Source organism: Psammomys obesus, unplaced genomic scaffold (genome assembly GCF_907164565.1).
Source record: "Psammomys obesus unplaced genomic scaffold, mPsaObe1.curated_primary_1811, whole genome shotgun sequence".
Taxonomy (NCBI): Eukaryota; Metazoa; Chordata; class Mammalia; order Rodentia; family Muridae; genus Psammomys; species Psammomys obesus.
In genome coordinates, this window is record NW_026585687.1 from 3,743,617 (window position 1) to 3,749,679 (window position 6,063).

At 38.6% G+C, this 6,063-nt stretch overlaps 1 pseudogene; it reads left to right on the forward strand.

Moving 5' to 3' along the window:
- The first annotated feature begins 340 nt into the window (after positions 1-340).
- On the forward strand, positions 341-981 carry LOC129665488 (uncharacterized; annotated as a pseudogene).
- The last annotated feature ends 5,082 nt before the right edge of the window (positions 982-6,063 follow it).

Here is a 6,063-nt window from a genome sequence, read left to right on the forward strand (position 1 = left end):
TCCTGAAACTCATATGTAGACCAGACTGGCCTCAACTCAGAGATCTGCTTGCCTTTCTGCTTCTTGAATGCTGGCCACCACACCTGGTACTGAAAAAAAAAAGTTTTTTGCCTTTGCCATCAATTGTGACCAAAAGTAAGATGTCATGTTATATGGCTATCTGACATGATGTGAACTTGGTCTAACCATGGGAAAGATACTAACATTATTAAATTTCTTGGACAAAACTATAGTTCCAAGTGCTTTTAGTTGTTTTACATACAATCATACCATTTTTCTTTTCTACTGTCTCTACTCCAGGAATCCTGCCCAACTTTACATTTTTAAAAACTGAGACCTTATGAAAGACCTTTGAAGGTACCTTGGTGTTCAAATATATCCAGTGTCTAGTCCTACCTTCTCCAAACATCATCATCCCGCTACTGGGATTGCTTGCCAGTCTGTATGTCATGCTAATATTGACATTTCCTTATGTATCCAGAAAATCCACTGTGATGTTTATTGGTAACAAAGCACGGGCAGACATCTTATTAGGCCGCAGTATTTTTTTCTGCCATCACAGCGGGTGTGATAAAGAGTGAAATATTGTCAGCTTCCTTCCAGTCAGCCTTGAGGCAGAACTTCCAAATTGCAAATGTACATGCCAGTTCCCTCTCACTGAGCTGTGTGAGCCTTGAGGCTCTTCTGATGACTTTTCTTCCAGTAGAGACACGCCACAGAAGGAATGTTGGATGTGCCAGAGTCCCTTCTAAGACCATCTGGGCTGCTGTAATTACTGAGTGTTCTTTTTATCAGCTTGAGTGTGTCAAAGGCCTTAACATCTCTTATCTTGGCATTCATAGGCAAATTCGGCTATTGAATTTTCATTGTGAAGCCACAACACTGCTGAAATTACTTATTTACCCTATTGAAGTTCTTCTAAGAATCTTTAACATATATCTTTCCTATAAATATTTATTTTCTATAAATATTTATTTCTGAGACAATTATAGTTAGTTTCTCAGAAATGTGAGATATGGTGTCCAGTATAACCATTCATATTCGTGGTGCTGTGAAAACACTTTATAGATGTGATTAACATTTAGTTTGTTAATATTAAGAAATAGACTAATATCAGAAGTGTAGATGCACCTCAACTAATCAGCTGAAGGCCTTGACAACAAAAAGCAGGTTTTCCAGGGAAAGGAATGTTACCTGAATTTGTAGACTGGTAACTTGAGTTTCCAATCTGTTGTTTGCACTACATATTTCCGTGTCAAGACTACAGCACTCGTGTTCCTGATGTACCAGTCTGGTGGTCCATGCCACTGAGTTTGAACTCTCTAGGTCTGAAAAATCATGGGAAACAGTTAAAAGAAAAGGAAAATACAACCTGCTCAGTCTGTATAATGTTACCTTTATGTGTATTTTCAGGACTGATCATTTAGTATTGCATAACCAATTGATGTGCTATTCCCTGGGGAACACTATTTCTCCTGCTCTCAGCATTTCTTATTTGCCTGAAGTTCTTTGTCTGGGGTTGGTGGTCTCATGAGATTTTCTTCATCCATGTTAACATGTCTATTTTTGTCATCCTTGTTAAAATCACGTTTAGACATTCATGTTGGTGAGACCTTTTGGATGTAGCTTCTGACAATTCTAGGATATATAATATTACAACAAACTTTCTCATCTCTTGGGTCTTAGAATATTTCTATTATCTCTTCTGCAAGAAACTGAAAAAAGAGGAATATGGGAGAGCTTGGAGGGAGGAAAGGGGAAATGTTATAATCATATTATAATTTTAAAAATAAAAATTAGACAATACCATATCCTACATATTCTGTTTATTTTATTTTTATTTATGGAGAACCTTGATCAATGCTGATTTTTGCTACTAGGAATCATTCCAGAGAAAAAGAACTTTCACATTCTCTGAATTTGTTTTGGGATTTTTGAAACTTCTTCTCTAATGTGTCTAGTTTTAAGAGCTTTGATACCTCTATTTCTAGTAGTAAAGAAGCTCTGATTGTACATAGCATGATGTGGCAAGAAATGTAAAACATCACTATTGACTACACTCAATGAAATTTCCTGGTGAACACACACACAACTATTGTTGAACTCACTATGTAGTTGATGACTCCTGATCCTCCTGATTCTACCTCCCAAATACTGACATGATAAGCATGTGCAGTCACATGTGGTTGGGTATCCTAGAACATATGGACAAAATAATGAGCCTTACAGAGACTGAACAATTGCTGCTAATTTTCTAAGTGGAAAAAGAAAGGAATGAATTAAAGGGTTTAATTCCTAATCAAGAGTTGCATTAATGACATGAAAACATTTAAATCTTCCCTGAAAGACTCTTACCTATAGTTGCCAAGGTGACATGATGAAAATAAGTAAATATAAATGCCATCCTTTAAGAAAGTTACAACTTAACCAGAACTCTTAATCTCTCAGGATGTCTGCTGTCAAGTGAAGACATAACTGGGAAGGAAGGGGATATTAAACATTGACATGAGGATAAATGGCCACACATGAATGAAGGGGATATTCAAAATTGACATGAGGATAAATGGCCATATGTGAATGAACTTGAGGAGAGTGAACCTCTAAAGTTAGACAAGTTCCTTTTGTCTGTAGAAGCAGCCTCACCAAAGGAAGAACTCTACCAGAAAAACTGTAGAATCTCATATCAAGGCTTCCTTGTGCCACTGAAATTTGTTCCTGGGGCTTTCCTGACTATCCCTCTGTTATTTCTGGGTATATAATTAGACTCAAGTCCCAGCAAGCACTAAAGGGTGAGGTGTGTTACATAAGGAAGTTTGTTAAGATCCAAAGGAACTGATTTTTTTTTCCAATTCATACAGAGATTTGAATGAAATTTTTAATAATGGATATTAAAGGTGGAGGAGAAGGGTAAGAAGGACAGATCAGAAAGGTAAGAAGGATTGGGGCACATAAGTAAGAGCGGTAGAGTGACAGGCACACACTCCTTTACCATGAACCCAAAACACGTATTTATTAGGGGATCACCAACATTCACGTTTAAAATAATACATTTTATTGTTCCTTTGAGAATTTCATACACCATGTTTTGATTATATTCACCTCTGCTACTCTCTGAAATACTTTCCAGATCCACTCCTTTCTCCTCATTCATCCTGTACTTTGGTGTTCTTTTTCTTTATATTTTTAGAAAGAAGGTACTGTCTGGTAGTAGATGTCCTGGTCCTCTGGCTCTTATGATCTTTCTGTCCCCTCTTTCACTATGTTTCTTGAGCCTTATGTGCAGGGTTTGTGTTATAAATGTATTAACTGGGGAGGTGCATTTGAGGGTCAGTTGCTAACTGCCTTTGACCTATTGTGGCTTTCTGTAGTGGTCTCTGTCTGCTACTGCTCCTGCTGAAAAAGAAACCTTTTTTGGTAAGCTGCACTTATCTGTTGATATAAGTATAAATGTTTAAAACAGTTTGAAATTATAGTGGAGTAAGAAATGTGATAATAGTAGGTTCTCCTTCAAGTTCCGTGGCCTCATCAGTCATGGGTCATTGTTTAGGTTTTCTCTCAAGCAGGAATTTCCTACTATTGATCAGTCCAATAAGGTGCCAGTTGCTCACTCCCTGCCTATAAACATTACTATTTCACCTTTTGGAATATCTGTCTGTGCTGATCATCGTTGTGGTTCTTAGACATTACAGGTGGATAAGAGTATTGATTGCTTTTCTCTCTGGGAAGCTTGCATGGCTCCTTTCCATACCATGACAGCTAATCCTCAAAAAGAAGGCTTCAGGTCAGAACCAGTCTGATTCCTCCAAGTCATGTCTCTAAAGTATGCGGTCTCTTTTCACCAATAGGGCCTTACCTTCTTTTTTATTTATGGAAGACAACAAAAGGCAATGGATATAACCTATATTTTTGGGAGGGTTGTCTTGGATTCCCATGAAAAAAAAATTAAAAAGAGGTTTTCCTTGCTTGATACGATGATCTTTGTTGAATCAATAGCTTGAGGGGAAAGATTGTCACCCCAAGTGACATAACTTTAGTTAATATGTATCTAAACCCACATATTAAATATAATTTTAAGTAAACATTCAATCATATAATTCCCTATCCGCTAATGCCAATGTTCTTGAAAAATGTTGTGGTTTCTTTTCTGTAGACCAATAATTACAGTGGGAACTATTGCCCATCATAGATTTCTGACACTGTGCATAAGACTATTCTGAGGATCTTAGAGCCAAGCACATAGTGCTGCAACTATAGTCATCTTAACTTTGATTTTATGTGCCACCAGTTGGTTAATAGCATGCCAGACTCTACTATTCTACTACATTTAAGAATTCCTCAAGGACCATTCATGGAGATAACCTAGAACCCCTGCACAGACACAGCCATGGCAGGTCAGTCTCCAAGTGGGTTCCCTGGTAAGGGAAACAGGGACAGTCTCTTACATGAACTCAATGGCCTGCTCTTTGATCCGCCAACCTCTCAGGGGGGTGCAGTCTTACCAGGCCACAGAGGAAGACAATGCAGTCACTCCTGATGAAACCCAATAGGCTAATATCAGATAGTAGGGGAAAAGGACCTCCCTTATCCGTGGACTGGGAGAAGGGCATGGGTGTAGAAGATGGAGGGACGGTGGGATTGGGAGGAAAAGAGGGAGAGAGCTACAAAGTGGGTGGGATACAAAGTGAATAAATTTAAAATAATAAAAATAAAATATGTCTTAAAAAAAGAATTCCTCTATGATGGGCAATAATTCCCACTGTAATTATTGGTCTACAAAAAGAAACCACATTTTTCAAGAACATTGGCATTAGGGGATACGGAACAGTCTCATAAAAGACCCCTGTGCCCAGATATATTTGGTCCTTGTGGAGCTCCTGTCCTCTCCAGGTCATACTAACTCCCCCTTCTTTCATATGATTCCCTGCACTCTGCCGAAGGTTTGGTTATGAGTCTCAGCATCTGCTTTGATACACTGCTAGGTAGAGTCTTTCAGAGGCCCTCTGTGGTAGGTTCCTGTCCTGTTACTTGTTTGCTCCTACATCCAATGTCCATCCCATTTGTCTTCCTAAGTGAGGACTGATCATCATACCCTGAGTCCTCTTTCTTGTTTATCTTCTTTAGGTGTATAGATTTCAGTATGTTTATTCTATCTTATAAGTCTATATATGTGAGTATATACCATGTGTGTGTCTTTCTGCTTTTGGGATACCTCACTCAGGATGATTGTTGATAGGTCCCACCATTTGCCTGCAAATTTCATGATTTCCTCGTTTTTAATTGCTGAATAGTATTCCATTGTGTAAAAGTACCACAATTTCTGTATCCATTCCTCTATTGAGGAACATCTGGGTTGTTTCCAGGTTCTGGCTATGACGAATAAAGCTGCTACAAACATAGTTGAGCAAATGTCCTTGTGTACTTGAGCCTCTTTTGGATATATGCCTATAGCTGGATTGGTATAGCTGGATTGGTATAGGAGTGGTATAGCTGGATTTTGAGGGAGCACAATTACTAATTGTCTGAGAAAGCACCAGATTGATTTCCAAAGTGGTGGTACAAGTTTGCATTCCCACCAGCAATGGAGGAGGGTTCCCCTTTCTCCACAACCTCTCCAGTATGTGTTGTCACTTGAGTTTTTGATCTTAGCCATTCTGATGGGTATCAGGTGAAATCTCAAGGTGGTTTTGATTTGCATTTCCCTGATGACTAAGGCTGTTGAACAATTCTTTTAAGTGTTTCTCTGCCATTCTGTATTCCTCTACTGAGAATTCTCTGTTTAGCTCCGTACCCCATTTTTTTAAACTGGATTGCTTGTTTTGCTGTGTTTTAACTTCTTTAGCTCTTTATATATTCTTGATATCAGCCCTCTGTCAGATATAGGGTTGGTGAAGATCCTTTCCCAGTCTGTAGGTTCTCGTTTTGTTTTGATGACTATGTCCTTTGCTTTTCAGAAGCTTTTCAGCTTCATGAGGTCCCATTTATTGATTGATGCTCTTAGAGCCTGTGCTGTTGGTGTTCTGTTCAGGAAGTTGTCTCCTGTGCCAATGAGTTCTAGGGTGTTCC